Source organism: Cavia porcellus, unplaced genomic scaffold (genome assembly GCF_034190915.1).
Source record: "Cavia porcellus strain 051 isolate PalLab524CR breed Dunkin Hartley unplaced genomic scaffold, mCavPor4.1 scaffold_9, whole genome shotgun sequence".
Lineage (NCBI taxonomy): Eukaryota > Metazoa > Chordata > Mammalia > Rodentia > Caviidae > Cavia > Cavia porcellus.
Window position 1 is genome coordinate 82,008,444 of NW_026947492.1, and position 23,249 is coordinate 82,031,692.

The 23,249-nt window shown below is 36.1% G+C and overlaps 1 pseudogene; it reads left to right on the top strand.

Annotated features, from left to right (window-relative positions):
- The window catches only part of LOC100726096 (leucine zipper protein 2-like), a 260,838-nt pseudogene that overhangs the window by 142,707 nt on the left and 94,882 nt on the right, over positions 1-23,249 (top strand).

Here is a 23,249-nt window from a genome sequence, read left to right on the forward strand (position 1 = left end):
GGAAGTAGCCATACTGACAGGGAATCTAGTCCTGTGAAATTCGATTCAAAATTCTGATGTTGAGGACAGTAGGAGAATAAAGTTATGATGCTTCATACTGCTAAATTTGTAGCAATTTATCATCTCATCTAGAAAAAACAAAAACTGTAATACAAATGTTGCTTTTGGACCAGTGACTAGGAGAGATAAACAATAACTGTTAATAACTTTTATGTTTGTTGTGTATCCCACTTTCCATATTCAGTAGAAGGAATAATACTTTTTAATTAAAATATATTTAAATTACCTTGTGTGGAACATTTGCTTTTTACTTAAATACAATTATCATCTCAAACTGCAGAAGATTTTCTTTTCTTGTGGTGGATTGCTGAAAAGTAAATTCTGTTATTTTTATTTTTTTAAAGAGCGTAAAATTAAACAGAACAAAACAGAGCAAAACAGATCATAAGATAACAATGTAAGAGACATAGCTTTCAAAACAAAACAATCGGAGATCTTCATTGTCTGTCATATTGTCTCTTGTTTTCTTCCAAATAGTTGCCCATATCTTCACATACAATGAATTCATACAAAACAAGATGTATAAAACTGATCTGAACAGGATGATGAAGGCATTTTAGCTCTTCAAGACCAGACAATAAAGAAGTCAATAATGGCTGCAATAGTGTATTTCATTATCTTAAAAATAGCTGTCCATACCTTCATGTATGTTGAAACTAAACACAATAAAACAGACTACAATCACTCTGAACAAAGAATAATAGAATTTCTGGATTTCACATCATGATGCTACAGAATCAAGACTGAGTACCTTAGTGTCTCTCTTTTTTTTTTGAGTAGCTGTTCATCATGCATTATATAATCAATTCTCATAAGCTTTTTAGAGGTTCTAAGCATGCATGAGTCTCCACATGTATGTTATCAGGGATCAAACTCACTCATGATCAAGACAGAAGCTTATGCTCCTGAGCTAAATTCCTGGCCCTAGAAGTTCATTTTTAAGTAAAAGAGAAATAACTTTGATTTTACTTAGTAATTGATAATTTGGCAATTTTTCTAATGAGAAAAGTAAGAAATGTCTTCTCTACCTTCTTGATTACTTTTATTCTGGGTGCTGGAATCAGAAGTAAGTCTTCCTATGACGTCAACCAGTATTTATTAAAAACAAATTCTATGCAAGGAATGAGTCCTGGGCACATCCTGTCATCTGCTCATCCATAAAGATGCTTTCTGCCTTTTTTGTATTTTTATTGTTAACTTTATAACATGATCTTCCCCAGACATATAAGCAGGTTATAAATTAACACCCACTCATGCTTAAAAACCACACATCCCAGCACTCCACCATTGCCGGTGATCAACAGACAGCACAGACAATGCAAACTAAGGTGTTCACTGTCCACCTTTCTTCTTTCTTGCTGCAATTCTGGAACTCAAGTATCCTCACTCCTCACTCAGCTTAACTAGCTTTCTGTAGTCATCAACAGCAAATACCTGACATTAACAACAAGAACTGTTGTTATTTCCCGAATAGTTTCTAGTTCTCTATGAATTTCTTTAACTTAATGCACTCAGGAGAGTTACAAAACAAATTCTGGTTTCTTATTATTCTTAAATTGTAAGTATGAGTCTTATGAAAAGAGAGGTGATTGAGAGGCCTGGTGTCCTGGGGTAAGTGCCCAGCACACTTTCCCCTGAGCCCAGCTTGTTTGGGACCCTCGAGCCTTTTGGGTGCACTGGAAGAGCTAGGCAGGTCTGAGGTGCCTGAGTCTGCCTCCCCGTTCTGGCTGTGTTTGGAGAACTGTGGAGTTCTAAGCAAGTAGGTGGGTGCCCACTTTCCCCAGAGCCCAGCTTGTTTGGGACCCTCACACCATCTGGGTGCAGTGGAAAAGCTAGGCAGGTCTGGGGTGCAGTCATGCACCTCCCCATGTGTTTGGAGGATGGTGGAGTTCTAAGCAAGCAGGTGAGCTCTACCAGTTCCAGAGGCCTGGCATCCCAGTGCACTTTCCCCTGAGCCCAGCTTGTTTGGGACCCTCTAGCCTTTTGGGTGCACTGGAAGAGCTAGGCAGGTCTGAGGTGCCTGCATCTGCCTCCCATTCTGGCTGTGTTTGGAGAACTGTGGAGTTGTAAGCAAGCAGGCAGATGCCCACATTACCCAGAGCCCAGCTTGTTTGGGACCCTCGAACTGTCTGGGTGCAGTGGAACAACTAGGCAGCTCTGGAGCGCCTGCATCGGCCTCCCCCTTCTAGCTGTGCTTGGGGAACTGTGGAGTTCTAAGCAACCAGGCAGATCCCCATTTTTCCTGGATCCCAGCTTGTTTGGGACTGTGGAGTTCTAAGCAAGCAGGCGAGTACTACCAGTTCCAGAGGCCTGGCAGCCAGGGAGAACTGGGTGCCAGAGTCCCAGGAGCTGTGGGCATATAAGTGGATTTCCAACAGACACTGAGAAAGCTTTCGAACAACACTGGAAACACAGAAATATAGGAAAATGACAAAACAAAAGACAAATTACAATCTCAAACCTCCAGGCCACCCCAAGAAACCTTAGGAGCAATGTATATAGAAGAAAATATATGCCATACAGCTCAAATATCGGATACAATAGCTACGAAAATTAACAAGCAACTCTGGGAAGCTTTAAAGGAATTCAAACCAGAAATAATCTCCCAGGTAAAAGAAGAAATGATAAAAGAAATGAAAGAGATGCTGAACATATCTAAAGAAAACACAGTTAAAAAATTGGAGGAATTAAACAAAATGATAGAATCCCTAGATGAGCAATATAACAAACACAGAATACATAAAGCAGATGAACAGAGATATACAGGAAATCAAAAATTCCACTGAAAGCTGTAAAAACTGCCTCAATGAAAGTGAAGATAAAATTTCAGACCCTGACAACAAGCTTGCAGCTAGTGAACAGGAAAGGAAAGATCTTTTAAAAATAACAAAGAATCAGGAACCAACAATTCAACAACTGCAAGATGACTCAAAGAAATACAACATAAGATTGATAGGGATTAATGAAAAAGAAAGGGATACATAAAGGTTGTCAAGGTGATATTTAGAGAAGTAATAGCTAAAAATTTCCCAAGCACGAGATTGGAAACCGACATCAAGTTCAGTGAAGCATACACAACTTCAAATAGTCATAACCAAAATAAAACTATACCCAGACATATAATAATCACTATCCCAGAAATCCAACACAAGAACAGAATATTAAAAGCTGTCAGAGAGAAAAGACAGATCACTTATAAAGGAAAACCTATCAGAATCACAGCAGACTTCTCAGCACAAACAATAAAGTCAACAAGAGCATGGAGTGAAGTATTCCAGATCCTAAAGCAAAATGATTTCCAACCTAGACTGATGTACCATGAAGAAATACCCTTCATAATTGATGGTGAAATAAGATACTTCCATGACAAAGAAGAGCTGAAGAACTTCTTGATCACCAAGCCAACCCTGCAAAAAATATTGAAAGACAGTTTAGATACACTTAGAAAAAAAACCACTAAGCAAAGCAGATAATTAAACAGAACAGAAAGATAAAGATGCAAGAGCAGAAAGATAACTTGTCAAAAATAAACCAACATATAACAGTTATAACCACTAATGTAAATGGTCTCAATGCACCAATTAAAAGAAATAGACTGGCAGAATGGATCAAGAAACAAAATCCAGCCATATGCTGTCTAAAAGAAACCCATCTGACCCAGAAGAATACTCACTAACTGAAAGTCAAAGGATGAAAAACAATACTTCACGCAACAGGAAGCAAAAAAAAAAAAAAAAAAAAAAAAAAAAGCAGGAGTAGCCATTCTGTTTGCAGACAATGTGAACTTTAAACCAATAATGATCAGAAGAGACAAGGTCACTACATACTGGCTAGGGGAAAACTTCAAGAGGAAGACATAACTATCCTTAATATATATGCACCATATTCCAGAGCACTCAGTTATATAAAACAAGTATTAGCAGAAATGAAAAATCTAACTATCAGTAACAAAATTGTAACAGGAGACCTTAACACACCATTGACATCAAGGGACAGATCTACCAGACAAAAAATCAGCAAAGAAATAACAGAACTGAATCACACCTGTGAACAAATGGACTTGATAGATATATACAGAGTGTTCCATCCAACAACATCAGAATACACATTCTTCTCAGCAGTACATGGGTCATTCTCTAAAATACACAATATATTAGCTCACAGAACATATTTAAATAAATGCAAAAGAGTTGAAATTCTCCCTTGCATGATATTGGATCATAGAGATTTGGAATTAGAAATTAATGAAAAAAATACTGTAAAAATCCCACAAACACATGAAAATTGAATAATACACTCTTGAGTAATCAGTGGGTCACAGGGGAAATTATAGAAGGAATTAAACAATACCTAAAAGAAAATGAAAATACAGATACAGCTTACCAGAATCTGTGGAATGCAATGAAAGCCGTCCTCAGAGGACAATTTATTGCACTGATTTCCACATCAGGAAATCAGAATGAATACAAATAAATGACCTGATTCTACACCTCAAACAGCTAGAATAAGAAGAGCAAGTCAAGCCTAAAGCCAAAAGAAGAAAGGAAATTATAAAAATCAGAGCAGAAATCAATGCAATAGAGACTAAGTAAACAATCCAAAGAATCAACGAATCAAAGAGTTGTTTCTTTGAAACAATAAATAAAATTGATAAGTACCTAGGCAACCTTATTAAAAAAAGAGAAGAAAAAGCTCAAATTCATGCAATAAAAAATGAAAAAGATGAAATCACTACAGACTCTATAGAAATACAGAAGATCGTCAACACCTATTTTGAAAACCTCTACTCTCAGAGGTTTGATTACACAGAAGAAATAGACAGATTCCTAGAAACATATGAAGTACCAAAGCTAGGTCAAGAGGATATACAGCTGCTGAATAACCCAATTTCTATTATGAAATTGAAAATGTAATTAATTCCTTACCTCCAAAGAAGAGCCCAGGCCAGCACAGATTCACCACAGAATTCTACAAGAAATACAAAGACCTAATGCCGACATTCCTCAAACTATTCAATGAAATTGAAAGGGAAGCAATCCTTCCTAAGTCATTCCTGGAAGCAAATATTACTCTAATACCAAAACCTGAGAAAGACCCAACTAAAAAAAGAGAACTATAGACCAATCTCCCTAATGAACACAGATGCAAAAATGCTCAGTAAAATATTGGCAACTAGGATGCAGCAAATCATTATGGAAATTATACACCATGACTAAGCGGGATTCATCCCAGGCATGCAGGGATGGTTCAACATACGTAAATCAATAAATGTAATCCACCATATCAATAAAGCCAAAAGTAAGAATCACATGATCATTTGTATAGATATAGAGAAAGCTTTCAAAAGGTCCAACATTCATTCATGATAAGAACTTTACAGAAAATAGGAATAGGTGGTCTTTACTTCAGTGCAATAAAGTCCATGACAAATCAACAGCCAGTATCATACTAAGTTGCCAAAAATTGAAGGCCTTTACTTTAAAAGCAGGGGTCTGGGGAATAGCTCAGCAGCATAAGTACCTGCCTTGCAAGCAGGGCATCGTGAGTTCAATCTCTGGTACCGATAAAATGAAAAGACAAAATAAATAAATAAATAAATAAATAAATAAATAAAATAAAATAAAATCAGGCACAAGACAAGGATGTCCTTTATCTACTCCTATTTAATATATTTCTGGAAAATTTTGCCAGAGCAGTTAGATAAGAGATAGAAATAAATGGGGTAAAGATAGGAAAACAAGAAATTAAATTATCATTGTTTGCAGATGACATGATACTCTACATAGAAGACCCCCTAAACTCCATTGAAAGACTCTTAGATATAATAAATAAATTCAGTAATATAGCTGGATACAAAATCAATACTCAGAAAGCAATAGCATTCCTATACACTAACAACAAAATCACAGAGAAATAAGAGAAGCTGCACCCTTCACATTAGCAATCAAAAAAATGAAATATTTAGGAATTACTCTTACAAAAGTAGTGAAAGTCCTATACAGGGGACATTATAATACACTGAAAAAAGAAATTGAAGATTCTCTCAGAAAATGGAAAGACATCCCTTGCTCATGGATAGAAAGAATAAATATTGTGAAAATGGCCATTCTCCCAAACTGTTATACATATTCAACACAATCCCAATAAAAATACCATCAACATACCTCATAGATCTAGAGAAATCACTCTGAAAATTCATGTGGAGTGAGAAGAGACCTAGAGTAGCAAAGACAGTTTAAGCAAGAAAGGCAAGGCAGGAGGTATCACAATCCCTGTCTTGAAATTATACTACAAAGCAACTGTAGTAAAATCAACATGGTACTGGAATCAAAATAGAGCTGAAGATTAATGAAATAGATTAGAAAATATAACCCCAACTACAAACACACTCAACCCCCTTTTCTTTGATAAAGAAGCCAAACAGGTTCACTGGAAGAACGACAGTCTCTTTAATAAATTGTGTTGGAAAAACTGGCTCTCCATTTGCCAAAAACCAAAACTAGACCCATGCCTATCACCATGTACTAAATTAAAATCTAAATGAATCAAAGATCTGAATATTAAAATAGAAACACTAAATCTATTAGAAGACAAATTGGGTAGAAACCTTGAAGACATAGGGCTGGTAGAGAACTCATGAACAGGACTCAAACTGCATGGCAAATATTTCCCAGATTCAATAACTGGGACCACCTCTTATTAAAAAGTTTCTACATGTCAAAATAAATCCCCAGCATAGTGAAAATAAAACCCACAAACTGGGAAAAAATCTCAGTAAACTCTCCTTCAGACAAAGGACTTCTGTCTAAAACATATAAAGAGTTAAAAAAAAAAACTCAGACCCCCAAAATTCAAAGATCCAATCCAAAAATGAGCATCTGAGATGAATACACACTTCTCAGATGAAGAAATACAAACGGCAAATAAATAAATGAAAAAATGTTCATCATCATAAGTCATTAGAGAAATGCAAATTAAAACCACACTGAGATACCATCTCACTCCTGAAAGAATGGCCAGGATCAAGAAAACCAACAACAACAAATGCTGGAGAGGCTGTTGGGAAAAATGAACTCTCCTGCACTGTTGGTGGGAGTGTAGACTGGTGCAACCATTGTGGACGTCAGTCTGGAGATTTCTCAAAAAGCTGCATTTGAAAGTCCCATTTGTTCCAACTATTCCACTTCTTGACATATTCCCAGAAGAACTGAAAGCACTATACCAAAGTGATTTATGTGCACCTATGTTTATAGCAACACAATTTATAATCACCAGATCTTGGAAACAACCCAAGTGTCCATCAACTGAGGAATGGATAAAAAAGTTGTGGTATTTGCATACAATGGAGTACTACTCAGCTATAAAGAAGGATCACATTGAGATATTTATAAATAAATGGACCCAGCTTGAGACCATACTCATTAATGAAATAAATCAAACTCACATTTATGAATACTGAATAGTTTCCCTATTATAAGAAATGATTCAACTACATAAAAGTGTGCTAATCATGTTTCCACATTATGTGGCTTTGAAGCCTTACAAAGTTTTCATTCATTAATTGGAATGGCTTTATTTGGGGCTATTTGATATTATTGCCTGTGATGAAATGAACAGCTATTTTGAAGAAAACAAGACATCATAATATCTAGTGGTAATTTGTTATCATCTTGTTTTGAAATCCCACCAAACTGTTGCTCTTCTGTCTCTATTGGTTTTATCATGTTGTATCTTACTGGATTTTATTATATGTGATTGTATAAACAAAGTTTTTTTATAGGCAAAGAGATAATATAGAAAGCATTGTTCATTTTCCGTTAGCTGGTTCTAAATACCCTGTAATATTTTCATCCACTTAAATGGTTTCACACTGTCTTGATATGTTTATTGCTATAGTATACAAAGTTATATTCAAATATTTCAAGGAAAGAGACACTTTGGTAACTACCATTAAGTTGGGTTATCTTGTGGTGAAGCATTAGGTTGCTGAAATTGTCATACTTTGACCTCTATTTTTATGTTGTTATGTCCTCTTTTATCTCAGTCTCCCCCTTATTCATAAAGAAGTGTCTTAGTTACTTTATGCTCGTTGCTGAGACAAAATACCTGATGCCCATGTTGGGAAAGGAAAGGTTTATTTCTTACAGTTTCTGGAGGTTTCAGTTCACACTCAGTCAGCTCCCAGGCAGGCGTGCATGGCTGGGCTGCAGTTCATGGTGGCCGCCAACAGCAAACTCGAACCAGCAAAGAGAAAGACACACCTTCTTCCTGCCATTACATCACATCCTGGCTCCACCCCTATGTGGGTGGAGCACTAACACCATCAATCCAAGCACTATACAATGAACCATCACATATGAACAATGCAAACTCATGAGGCCTGGGGGACACAAACATAAACCATGACAAGAAGTTTATTTATTTTTTTATTAAGGGAAAAAAATAAAAAAATAGCAGGATATATTATAGCAACTTTTTTGATTTCTTATTAACTTGATTTGAAGCCCTGTATTACTCCCACTATCTTATTTTGACTGATTAGAGTCTGTTCCGTTCTATTTGATAGTATCAAGTTCAAGGGTGCAGGCAACTACTTTGAAGCCAATAAAATTCACTATAATGTCCATTCTGGTTTGACTATTATCTTCCTTTGAAGTCCTGTAATGTCTCCAATGTTTAAGTTTTATTGGTCTTGTTCTGTACTGTTTTGTTCAATTTTATTATACCTAATGATATAGAAATGATACTATACCTTATGATATAGGAAGCAAGAGGCACTGTGGTAACCATTGTTAATAACCTTGTATTTTGTTTTTACATCATATGCTATGTCTATCCTTTGTTTTGACTGACTGCTTTGTTTTGTCATCTTTGGTTTTATTCTCTTCCCATAAAAGATAATAAGAACTATTGGAGTAATAAAACCAAAAATGTGTAAATTTTGTTGTAAAAAAGAGAGGAAAAAATGTGCTCTAATGGATATAACTGCAAGCGTTTTTAGGTGTGTTAAGATAGATGTCCATATTACTGAGTATTTGTTGAATCATTTAACACAACTGTTTTCAGTCTCATTGATTGAATGTCCACTTTGTATGCTTTAATACTGTAACTTGAACAACTATTTCTAAGATGACAATATGTGATCTATTAATTCGTGTTTCTTACCTTTTTTTTGTAATTCTGTATTATTTGTACACTTACACTGTTTTTTTTTCCTTTAAATAAAAAAAGATAGGTGATCACATAAGGCTTTTTGAGTCTTTTGAGTTGTATTATTTTTCTCAGAGTTTTAGAAAAAATATGGGGAAATAGAATTAGAAGATCTGATCAGAATAAGGAATATAGTTTTATGATATACCAGCTGAATATAGATTCATAATTTAGCAACATTTAAAAATCATTTAAGTCAACATGTTTTGAAAATCTCAATGACCTGAAAAATGAGACATGGTATTGTAGGTCTTGTTATTTCACATCAGTCTAGGAGGCTCTCATGTATACAGTATTGGAAGTATTGTGTATGACTTAAGTGTGATGTCACATAGCAGAATGTGAAACACGTACTCCACTCACCAGATGCTGTTACAGCAGGATTCTGATGACCTCAAGTAAAATGAGTTCTGCAAGCCTGGCTATTTTATAGGTTTTTCACTAGATCAATAATGAAAATTTTAGATTCATCTTTAGTTTTACCTAACTTCATATCACACACTTCAACCTGCTGATTGTTATGAGTTATGGTTCCTCACTGTATCCCGAAGGCCATTATATCTCTACGGGACATCGTCATCCAACTGTGTGTCAAGTCCAAGCAGTAACATGAGGAGTTTGCCTTTCAAAGAAATGATTTCCATAAAGGTTGAGAAATTATTAAAGGAGGCTTCACCAGTAGAACACAGAACACGTAAAAGTACAACCTTGACATTTTCAGGTTCTACTGGGAAAACTGTTTCTCTTAAGCATAAAGAAAATAAGGGAATTGTTGACTGACAAGGTACCATTTTCTCTTGCATGAAGGGACTCATCCAGTCACATTGATGACAGATTCCTCTGCTTTGCTCACCACAAGGTTAAGCTTGACATTTACAGAATGTAGAATAAATGCAGTGAACAAGCAGGTAGCTCAGGGAAGTAGATCATGGAAAGGCATGCAGAGAGTGTCAAAGGGTTTGTAGCCACCAAAATGTACTCATCTACCTTGACATGTCTATACATTATCATTAGTGATACTGTCTTTGTAGATAAGTAGTAGAAAATTCTATTGCAAATGATTTCTCATTAGTATTTGTTCAATTTTAAATAATTGATGGTTTTTAGTCCATGCAGACATTGAAGGAATAGTGCTTGTGGCTGAAATTTTTAAATTTTGTCCAGAAAATGATGGCCAACGCTGAAGACTACAAGACATGTTGATCAGTCGAGAGCCTTTATTAACCTTTACTTCATGTTTAGAGCTGCCAGAGGAAGGGAACTTTCTCCATTAGGGAAAGAGTAATGCTTCCTGATTGCTTGTGATGCAGGGCTTGAGATAGTTTACAGCCTTTATGATCATATTCAGATCTGATGTTCTAATTACCTAGTATACTTCATTTTAAAAACATTCCAGTGTAGTATGTAGTAAAGGCAAAGAAAATTTTAAAGAAGAAAAGTCATAAAGCTACAAAAATAAATTTAAAAATCTCATCATTCATTCAAAACAAATACTATTTGGATAAATTTCATATTTCTACTAAGTTCTTTTTATATGAGACATAATCCACTATGTTGACATACAAATATATAATGTTCACATATTAAGAGAGCATTTAATTTGAATTTTTTCATATAAATATTAATGCCTAGTCATCTATGCAATACTAGATATAATTTAACATTTTTCCTTAAATGTGTGTAAAAATGTGTGTGTATTCATATACAAGAGTGTGTTTTAATTTTAATGAACACGGGGGCTGGAGATTTAGCTCAGTGGCATAAGCGCCTGTTTTGCAAGTGTATGGTTGTGAGTTCAATCCCTAGTACAGATTTTAAAAAGATAATTTTAATGAATACAAGTATAAAATCAGGTTTTGTTTGATATCTGAGATCTTGATTTATGAAATGTGTATTAATTGTTAAGTATTTCACTAAAATTATTGGAAAATACTAAGTTGACAGATAGCCAGGTTGAAGTGCTTGTAAGAGATTTATAACAATTCATATACCATCAGTAGAAAAATAACAGGAAAGTTGAGTCAATTAAGGCTTTTTTCACTCGGTACATAGACGGTGGTATTGTGCCTGCCTGGCAAGCACAGGGTCCCAAGTAAATTCCTGAAGCCAAAAATAAATAAATAAATAAATAAATAAAAATTGAAAAAAAAGATTTCTTTCTACTGAACATTTCTTTAGAGAAACAAAAGCAAGCAAAACATATGTAAGTAATTATGCAAATTTTTAAAATGCAGTAAAATAATTACTGGCTTTTTTTCTTGTTCAAAGAATCTATCTCAAGTCTTTCTGTTTTCAGGCTTCCACCGTGCCACTGAGCTGTGTCCCTACCCAAGTTTTTTGTTTTGAGAGACAAGATAAATTTTACCAATTTGTATTATAATGGGTTATTTGCACTTTGAACAGGGAGTGTAAGATATAAGTCACTGAATTTTCATTCCCTGCTTTTGTTTTCTTTGGGTAAATTAAAAATATATTCACATAATACTTTCCCATCATCAAAATTAAACAACTGATCTATTATCAAGGAGGGGAATAGGAGTCTGAGTTTTATGATCAGATTTTCAAAACAATAAATTGTTCAATTGAAAGAGAATAGAGCTTTTTACTTTTTGCAGGCTAAAGACCAACCATGAACTGAGTAGGAATGTTCTGGAATGTGTGTATGGATCCAAACCAATTTTCTAAACTAACTTTCTGTTTATGGGAACTGACTTGTGCTTATGTAGTTGCTGATGGTTTTGTTCAACATGTCAGATTGCTAACATTGTTCCTATAGAATCATAGAGGTATTATCAATCCCATATATAATATACATCATTATCTAATAAATAATAAAAATAATGAATTACAAGGTGGTTGATATGCTGAAGTAAGTAATTGAGTATACTTTTACTGATGTCACCTAGACTTAGAACCTTGAAATAATAGAATCAGAAAATCTCTAATGATAATAAAATTTGACATATAGAGCAATACTTATGAATATCACAGATTTTTTTTTCTCTGTGATTTATATATATATTACTACATTCAGTCCTCAGGACAAAATATTTATGAGATAGTGCATCTATGTTTGTGTATTTACATATATATAAATACAAGTAATGTGTGAATATGAGTGCTAAGAAATGACTTACTCAAGGTTAGTAGGAAAGAACTCAAATTTCTCAAGTATATCACAGGATTTATTCTGAATTCTTCCTCCTACTCCCCCTGCATGTTCTATCACTTTACTTCGTGAGTTGTGCTGATGTCTGGCTCCATCTTCAGTGATTTTGTCTGCTTTCTTCACTCTGTAACTTCCTGTTAGTCTCCTGATGATTGCAGAACACACTGAATATTCCATCTTGCCTTTTCTCTGCTGCTCATTAGCTCTATGTCCTGCATAGGTTCTGAATGTTTACCACCCTTTTATGTCCTGCCTACGTACTGAATGTTTAACACTCTTTTATGCCCTGTACTCCAATATTTGGGAGCATTTGACTTAGATTCATTCTGTTTGGTTCACAAGACAAAGGAATGACATTTTAGAACTCCTGCACAATGCTTATAGTTTCATGATTACTTCTATTATCTGCAGAATAAAGACAATTTGATAATATCTGTTTGTTGTAGTCATGGGTTGTGCAGATAATTAAAATCAGGACATGGAGTTTATAATATTATTTTATGATGGTCACCCAAAGTTAACACAAGAAAATGCAGGAAATCTATCCACAACACTAAAGACATAAAATCTTTAGCCAAGAGCTTTAACCCCACAGCAATGTATTACATGAGTCCAGATAAAGACCCAGAGCTCATGACAATGCCTCCCACGAGTCCATCTGGAGGTCTAGAGCCCACAGGAAGGACTCACTCCAGTCTCTTTCATGGATCCATGCTGGGAAGGCCCAAAGGTCAGTGGTGGAAGCTAGAAAGTCTATGCCAGCAGGGTGAAGGAGCTGTGCTGGTAGGTTGAAGGTCCATCCTGGAGCCGAGAAGTCACTCTCAAGTCAAAGAACAGGGCTGTCTTGAAAAGCACTACAGCCATCCTTAGCGACTTGGAGGCCCCAAGCTCCTCTGATGATAAGCATAATGGAGTACATGCCAGGAAACCAGCTTATTAGTTCATTCTGGAGACCAGCACACATCTTCCCGTCTGGACCCAGGAAACAATGCTCAATATGAGGACCAGAGCTGCTCCAGGAGAACCAGCAGCTCATCAGTAACACATAGGAGAACCCACAATGCCTCACTGCCTCAACATCTCCTTTCTCCTTCTCTACATCTCTATTTATGCTGTAAACTAAACTCAGGTGGAGCATCTATGCTCAGCACCATGCTGATTTAATCCAGATGGTGTTAAATTGACCACCAGTTTCCAATCCATAACACTGTCCCTCAGAATTGGAAATCACACCGTGATTTCTGGTGCTGATTTCAGTAAGTTCACATTGAGTGATAAAAACAATACAGGACATATATTAGCATTTATCAAGGCAGAATTGTGTTACACATTTCCTCCCCAGCCACAAGGCCATTGCTAACATTCATAACACAAGATGCGTTCATGAAGGAAGAGTAACAACTTTATTTAATCAAAATTTCCATGGCATGAGAGCTTTCAATGAAGTTCCAGCATCACAGTGAAAACCAAGCTCCACAAAAACTGAACTTCTATGTAGAAATACGATTGGAAAAATGAGTATGAGGTAGTGATAATGGACGCAGAGAAAACCCAGTGTTACAGAATAAAAACTGGTGGGCAACTTAACACCAGCTAAATTAAGTTGCTTCGTGCTGAGTGAGAATGGCTATATGAGGAAAGCTATCAGAATAAAAAAGACATGGAAAGGAAGACCTCAGTGCTGTGGGTTCTCTTATGTGTTGTTATTGTTTGGAGTTGTTGGTTTTCCTGGAGGAGCTTTTCATGATGGCTCCCCTGATAAGAACTTGACTATTGTCACTGGAGGAGGAACCTGGGACCTTGTTGCTGAGGAAAAGTCCTGTTGCTTCCTTGTAAAACACAATTGGCAACTATTCTTACATATTTTTCATTATTCACTAATAATGAAGTAGACATACAGTTTCTTAAAAACATCTGTTTTATTATTAGAAGTTAAAATAAGATCAAATTTAATGAACATATTTCCCTGAAAAAGCTGCGTAAAGAATCGCTAAAACTACAGGATATTTTTCTTTCATTACTGGTGTTAAAATCCAGGCCCTCATTCACACTAGAAAAGTGTTAAGCTACAACTCTAGTGCTTTTGATTTTTTTTTTTTTTTAAGAAAAAGTTTCACTACATTGCCTAGGTTGGCCTCAACTTGGCATCCTCCTGTCTCAATCTCCCAAAGTAGCCATGATTACAGGTAAGTGTCGTAGTCCTTAATAGTAGGAGACATTTTAAGTGAATTTTGGTAAACCCAGGAATATAGCTTAATGGTACAGCACCTGCCTGGCAAGCGTGAGGTCATGATTTTGATTTCTTCTAAAAAACAAATATAATTTAAGTAAAGAAACAAAGCCTAGAAATTGAAAGAGACTTATCCACGTTTACACAGTGCCTGGCTAAGTCTCCTGACTTCAATTCCTTTGTGTGTTCAAAAGCACTTACTGTGAATTTTATGTGTATCAAACATTGAGTAATACGTTTGATTCAACCAAAATTCCTTCCTGCTTTAGAGAAGTATTGATAGTAAGTTTCAAGAAAATACTAACTTTGTAATTTTCATAGATTGCATATGGTATTTTTATATTAGAGATGAAATTATAAAGGTACTTACAATATGGATCCTAGCTGTCACATTCAAAGAATTACTGCTTTACATATTGATTTTATTGTCATTCTGGGCATTTTTAGGTAACAATAGGGAATTTTTCTCAATCTCACTTGGCATAAATCGTGTTTGTTCTGAATTTGCTGACTTTCTTTCTCTTGCTCTGTCTACTCATTTGAATACTGAGGAATCTTCTATCTTTTCTAGATTATATTCACACTAATTTTATTAAATAATTACAGTATTAAAATAAAGCATGTGTATTATATATTTTTATTTTACAAATTTTGAAAAAAACTCAAATCGTATTCATTTTAAATTTTAAATTTTCCAAAACTTAACTTTACTTCAGAATTTGACATGCAGGTCACGTCACATAAAAAAAACATGCATTGCAGTGAAGTGTGCAGGAACATCTTACACCTTTAAAGGAGTGAATACATGTGTGTATCCCACATCCTGCTCTTTCACTATCCGGGTCTTCACTGCAGAGTTTGCTGTACTTGCAAAATCTTCTCAAAGAAATGGCACGTAAGCTGAAGAGTGCTGGAGAACAAGACATAAATCAGAATGCTTGATTAGAAAAGCAGATTGAGCACAGTTACCTTGAGACCAACCGTTTTGCCTTTTCCTTGGGTGTTGGGGATGGGTTGGCCACTGGGATACTTGAGCTCCTCTGCATATTCTTGCCCTGGCCAGCGGGTTGCTCTGGTCACAATAAAAGGGCCCCTGGTCTGTCCTCAGTGAGCTAACGGGGGGCCATTTCCTTACTTAGAGCATCAACAGACTTAGGGCAGCATCACAAGGTCTTTGGGGAAATCACTTGTGTTGTGCGAGTGTTTGAAAATTCTGTATTGCTTCTTGGCATAGTAATGGTCAAAAGATTTTGGATTTTCCCCTAAATATTTCCTTTTTACATACAGCACTAGAAAAATGCATTCTCAATAGGAGATATTTTCTATTCCTTTTCAGCACATGGAAATTTCAATATGTACTCCTGATCAAAAGTCACACCTTGGCTTCTTGAATTACACATTGGAAATTAAGGCCCATTTGGAATCAATTTTGAGCATCTAGAAATTCTCCATCCTTGAGTAGCTTTCATCTCTAATTAAACTTAAGAACTATTTTAGTAGTATTTCTATTCTAAATAGAAGTTTTATTGCAACCATAATATGAAAGAAAGCGCACAGTAAATATTCAGTATTTCAATCATCCTACAGTTTTTAAATGCCTTGTTTCTTACATTCCCTATCCTCATGGTGATGCCAAGCAATCTGAGACCAGAGAAAGTTACTGTTCACTTTTAAATACTTCATCTTTTAGCAACACATTCAGATGTGCCCTTTTATCATGGCAAAATCATTTCAAAAACAGATTTGTGCACTTGCTTGATTTATGTTACTTCACTCCATTACTGTTACTCAGTTACCAGGGTGTTTGTTATCTGTGGGCAATAAGAATAGGGAGAAGTAGTCAATTACCACTGGAGGTAACTACACAGAAAGCTGCCACCACCGATTTAGCTTCCTGCAGTTAAGAAAGAGAAAGATTCATCACTATAAATTTCATAGTTTATAACAAGCAATGTAGAACTCATGGAGGTGAGACCAGAATCCATAAGTAGTACAGTCAGGGTGTCTGTTACCAGTTAGATCACTGTACCTGGAATTACTTTTCAGATATCTTGTGTTCCATCATGGTCATTTGGCCATAACACCATTTGAGGAACAAGTCAGAGTGATGTATTACAGACTTTCACCTTGGAAAGGTTTGGCAAACATTTTCTGCTCTAGCTGCCTACTAAACGCAAGTTAATTTCTCTCCACCGCAGCATGTCTTGGATAATTGGGCTTTCAGTTCTCATGTTCACAACATGCTACACCATTTTTGTTTTCCATTTTCCAAAATTACAAGTACTGAAGACTCCCCTTCTAATCCTCAATGATAGCCCCCTTATGAGCCTACCTCAGCCCCCATGATGTGCCAAGCTTGGTTTATAACGTGTGTTTCTCCCCCTTAGATTTTCTTCTCCTGGTTTCTTCTTCATTCTTTGTTTGCACTTTCTAGTCTCTCTCCTCACTTTCCTGAGCTCCCTTCAGAAGGAAAATGTAATGTCATGTTGTAATTGTTTCTTCAGCCCCAGGAACATTTCTGATTTTAACGAAGAACAGAGCTTAATTTTCTGCTACATAAGCTTGGGGGGTAAGTTTCTATGCAGGATTTGAAGGGTCAGTTCAAATTATTTTCATTCTCTAAACTCAAGCCACTTAGATTGAAGCCAAAATTTATAATCATCCGTACTTATTTCTAAAGTGTCACTTAAATTGCCTAAGCTCTACTCTTACTAAGCTCATACTTAGAGAACGTTCTGACTCCATCCCTCAGCGTTGGTACTACACACCTAGAAAACATACTATGAAAACACAGGATATTTTGTACAAGTCCTCAGAGTCCTTAAATAGATTATTATGTGCTATCAGTGTCTCTTCAACAAAACAGGAAAAAAACCCAACACCATATAACTACATGACCATTTCTGTGGCACCCTTTAGCGTTCAAATGCTTTCAAGAGCAAGCACTTCTGAAAATGAGTATGTTTTGAGCTTTGGCTGATCTGTACAGGAAAGCTGTCATGTATAATGAACCTAAGCCTCATCTACTTCTTGTTTGCTGAATTTCCTCCAGCTTATTAAATTGACCTTCATACCTTAAGGATGTGTATCTGGAAAAGTGGCTCTCATTTGTCTGCCAACACTCACACCTGGCTAGAAATAATCTTATGTAAAATGACTGGCTAGACATCAACTTTCACCTTCATATTTTGGTAAAAATGAATAAGAACAAAACACTTCAAGTCATTTAGCAATAGCAAATAACATTGTGCATGCCAGTGTGTCATACAAACTCTTTGATGTCTGTTCCTTATAAATGGTTTGCTGGTCTGAATTTTCCTTAGGAAAATATATCTTTCCAAAAAATATGTAAAATCCTCTAACATAAAATAATGGAAATTAGCTCTTTGCCCTTTTGTGCAAGTCGAACAAAAACTACCTTAAGTCAGTATCGCACTGCTTTCCCTCTCTTTGTGGATGTAATTTGTTTTATTAGGTGGATTTTGGAGAATGGTGATCCCATACTAATACTGCCAGTTTTCAGAACCCTTTTGTTTGGATTCTGCTTTAGTTTTAATGTTATTTTGGACTTAGCCAATAACAATTAAACAGTTTTAAAGATTTTCTGCTCAATTCCAACTGACTTATCAGTGGCATTTAGCTTTAGTCAAAGGGATGCTCTGTTGAAGTTTCACACATTTCACCAAGCATAGAAAACACCTGTGCATCTTAATTTAAAAAATTGTAAATCGGTAGGTTTGTGAGGGATGTTGATAGTACACATTTCAAAACATGTTCAAACATAGGATTAACTCTGATGGCCTTTGGGCCACATTTTAAATTGTGAAAACACAGACCTTCAGTTAATCTGTTTTGACAGCATTTATTTCTCTTAATTTGAACCCAAAATCTTGATATCCTAGGAAGATCCAATATCTGAAATTAGATGATCTGAGTTCTATTTTAGTCATTTCTCATAATCATTTAATTTTGCATATGTATTTTTTAATAAAATTGGTACCATCACATGATAATGAAGGACATACATGCTGCAAAATGCTTTGGCGGATGATTCTGTGTTCGTGTGAACATAACAACACAATGTTTATAACTTGGAGTCTGATGTATTTCACTTGTGAATACAGTCTCAAGTTGCATCCATTTACCTGTAAAAGTCTCAAATTTATCCTTCTTTATCATTGACTAGTACATGACACACAAATACTACATCTTTTTTAGCCCTTCCTTTGTTGGTAGGAATTTTGAATTGTTTCCAAAATCTAGCGACTACAAAATGCTATATACATGGGGGTGTACATATAGCACTGGTGTGATGTTTTTAATTCTTCTGAGAAGATACACAGAAGTGGAATATTTGGGCAGAATGGGACTTCTAATCTTGGATATTTAAGGAATCTCCACACTGATTTTCACAGTGGCTGCACCAATCTACACTCCCAACAGCAGTGGAGAAGGGTTCCTTTTTCCCCTCAGCCTTAACAACATTTGTTGTTAGTTTATTTTTTTTAAATTTTATTTAAGAAGAAAAAGGAAAAAAAAGACAGAAAAAGAGTACAAATTATACAGAATTTCAAAAAAAAAATGAACAGTAGGAAATCACTAGGTAATAGATTATATATTGTCATCTTAGAAATAGTTGTTCAAGCTACAAAATTAAAACATACAAAATGGACTTTCAAACAGTGAGGCTGCAAACAGTTCTGTTCAATGATCCAACAAAAACTCAGTAATATGGTTATCTATCTTATACACTTAAATATAAATTCAGTTATATCCTTTAGAGCACTTTCTTTTCCTCTTTTCTTTACTATGACAATTGAACATTTTGGGTTTTATTACTTCCACAATTCTTATTACTTTTTTTTTTTTGAAGAGAATAAAACAAAATGTGATATAACAAAACAGAGTCAGTCAAATTAAAAGGATGGACATAGTACATAATGTAAAAATAGAATACAAGGTGATCAACAATGGTTACCATATGTTTCTTGCTATCTTAAAAATAATTGCCTATATCATCGGCAATATTAAAATTGAAAAAAAAAAACAGTAAAGAACAAAACCAATAAAACCAAAACACAGGAGACATTACACGACTTTAAAAGAAGATAATAGTCAAACTAGAATGGGCATCATAGTGAATCTTATTGTCTTAACAGTTGTTGCCTATACTCTCAAATTTGGTACTATCAAGCAAAACAGAATAGAGTAAAATCAGTCAAAACAAGATGGTGAGAGCAATACAGCATTTCAAATCAAGTTAGTAGGAAATCAAAGTGGATTACTATCATACATCCTGCTATTTTTTAGTTATTTTTCCCTTAATTAAAAAGATAAAAATAAATAATAAATAATAAAAAAGGAGATTGAGATAAAAGAGGACATAACAACAACACAACACAGGTCAGAACATAATCATTTAAGCAAAAATAGTGTTTCACCACTCTTGTAACCCACAAAAGAGCCCGCAAACTTGAGTTTAAAAAATGAGGCAAAAACATATTTAAAAAGCAGCGCTGATTTATTTTACCCTGGGCCAAGCAACACAATGCAGTAGGAGATTGCAAAAGCTGTGTCCTTCCTCTCCACTTTAGCTCCTCTAGTACCTATTACCGCTCACAAAGTAAAGGTCATGGGCGTGGATCAGGAAATAGGCTAATGAGGAAGATCCTGTTTTCCTCAGCAGAGAATAGAGGAGTCTAGGAGCAATAAACAACCTTTGTCTCCCTTCAGAGAGGACAGAGAAGTCTCACAGGAATTTAGAATTCTTTACAGAGGAGAGCATTGATTAACATATCAGTTAGGTCACCCAGAGGGAGAAGGGAGAAGAGGTAGGGGGAATGGAAACATATATACAGTACGGCCACTGTTACAGGTATTTCTGGTATAATACAAATATAACAAATTTCTTTTTTCTAGAGTACAACAACCACAAGATATCCTGACATAAAAGTGATTACCAGAGTGTCTCTTTCCTTGAAATCTTTGAGTATAACTTCATATACTGTAGCATCAAACATATCAAGACAATGTAAAACCATTCAAGAGTATGACAGTATTACAGGGTATTTAGAACCAACTAACAGAAAATGAACAATGGTTTCTTTATATCTCTTTATCTATAAAAGTTTTTTGTTTCTTTATCACATATAATAAAATCCAATAAGATACAACCTGTTAAGACAAATGGAGACAGAAGAACAAAAGCTTGATGGGACTTCAAAACAAGATGATATTAAATCATCAGTAGCTATTATAATGTCTTGCTTTCTCCAAAACGCTGTTCATACCATCCAACCTTCTCTGCCTCGTGTCTGTTGAGCTCTTTTTCTGTCATTAGTTGTCAGTTTGTCTTCTTCATTTTGCTTTCTGCTCCATTCATTGTGGCCTCTCTGCTACTGTTTCTGTAATCTTGGTATTTTTCTTCCTTAAAATGTCCTGCAGTATTCTCTGTAGAGTTGAACTGGTGGTTGCAAATTCCCCTAGTTCCTCTTTATCCTGAAACCACCTTGTTTCTCCATGAATTTCTAGGGATAGTTGTGCAGGATATTTCAATCTTGGCTGGTGGTTATTATCTTTCAAAGCTTCAATTATTTCACTCCATGCTTTTCGTGGTTTGATGGTTTGTGACGAGATGTCTGCTGTAATTCTGATGGGTGTTCCCTTTTAAGTGTTCTGTTTCTTGTCTCTGACAGCTTTTAATATTCTGTTCTTATATTGGATTTCTGGAATTTTGATTATTATATGCCTGGTTTTATTCTGTTTTGGGTTGTAGGTGCCTGGGGTACTGTATGCCTCATAGATCTGAGTATCTTTACCTTTTCCCATATTAGGGAAGTTCTCCTTGATTATTTCTGTGAAAAGCCTTTGCAGTTCATTTATTTGTATCCCTGCTTCTTCCTGGAGGGAAGAAGTTTCTGCTTCTTAATGGAGCAGAAAGCAGAAAATTATTAAGTCTTAAGTTATAGATCCCCATCGTCTTCTAGCCTTTGTATTGTTACTGCTTGCTTCCTTGTTATTTTTAAGAAGTTTTGCCTTTCATGCTCCCACATTACAATTCTGTCCTCCAGTTCAGATAATCTATCTTTAGTTTCTTTCAAGCTGTTATGCCAGCTTTCAATAGAGTTTTTAGTTTCCTGGTAATCTCTTTGAACCTGCTTCATGTATTCTACATTTTCTCCATCAAACAATTCTCCCTTTTTTTTTTTTTCTGTTCTTCCATTCTACCATCTGTTTTTTTCTTGGGAGGTGCTTAGCATTTCTTTAATTATTCTATTTATATCTTGCTTTACTTGGTTAAATACTTCACTTTTGAAATTACCTATGAGGTCCCAGAGATATTGCTTTATGTCTATTGGTGTGGTGCCTGATATTGCATGTTGTCTCATTCTCCTCCGCATTTACCTTTCCTGGATCAGATTTCTCAGGGTTAGAGACTGAGAATCCTTTTTGTTGCTCCCTCTTCCCATAATTTTTGTTCCTTCCATACAAGCGTATATAGGAGGCCCAGTTTCTTTCTTTGTCAGTTACAGTTTGTTTAAATTGCACTAGCTAGGTGTTCCTGCCCACTGCAGTGTACAAGAAGACAAAGACCTGGGCAGCCTGTGCTGGGCCTGCCCCTCCAGGTCAGTCAAGCTGCTGAAAGCTTCACTGCATTAGGGTGCAATGCCAGGCCCAGCGACCTGGTTTGAGCTATCCTACTGGGTCTTAGTCTGCATCATCTCCCAGGTCAAGCACTCCCCACCAGTCCTGCTTGAGAGGGGAATATGTGACTGAAATCACTGCAGCATCCTGTTTGAGCTACTCTGTCTGATCCCAGAATGTCCCCTGTTGGAGCCTCCTAGTCTATAGAAGAGTCCCCGTTTCTTTCACTCACCGCAGGTCAATGCAGGGCTCCCTGCCAGCTCTGCTCTCAATTCGGTTGGCTGATTCCCACTCTCAGAGCTTTCATGTCTCTATCCTAGTTGTGCTAATTCAGATGCAGCAGCGGCAGCAGGAAATTCAAGCTGCGGCTTTCAGAGGTGTGGGTTCCAGCTTCAGCAATGAATCTTTAATTGTTTCAATTGTAGCACCAGGATTGCATTTCCAGTTGGTTTCTCTCAGCTTAGTTCATTCCTGGTTCTGCAGGATATATCTCCCCCTGCTTAGGACTCCCCACACTGCACCATTCCTGGAATCTAAGCTGGCTATCTTAGAAAGCCTCCATAGCTGCTGTTATCTATCCACCATGTTCTCCTGGAAGTCCCAGGAGCAAGATCTTAACACAGTCTCCAGGACTCTGGATAGGGAGCTGATTTATGCCAGCTGCCAGCTGAGTTTCTGGGTTCCCAGTTCCAGAGAGGGTCACTGGGTATGTACTGGGCAGGCTTGAAACCTTCCAGGCCAGCGCAGCCTAGTGTGGCTGGGCTCTGGACAGGCCCTTGAGCTCAAGGAGCAATTAGCTTAACACAGTCCCCTGGGCTCTGGATAGGGAGGTGACTCACCGCAGCCGCCAGCTGAGTTTCCTGGGAGTTAGTTTTTTTTTTTTTTTTTTTTTTTTTTTTTTTTGATTAGAGCTATTCTTCTCAGGGTGAGATGGAA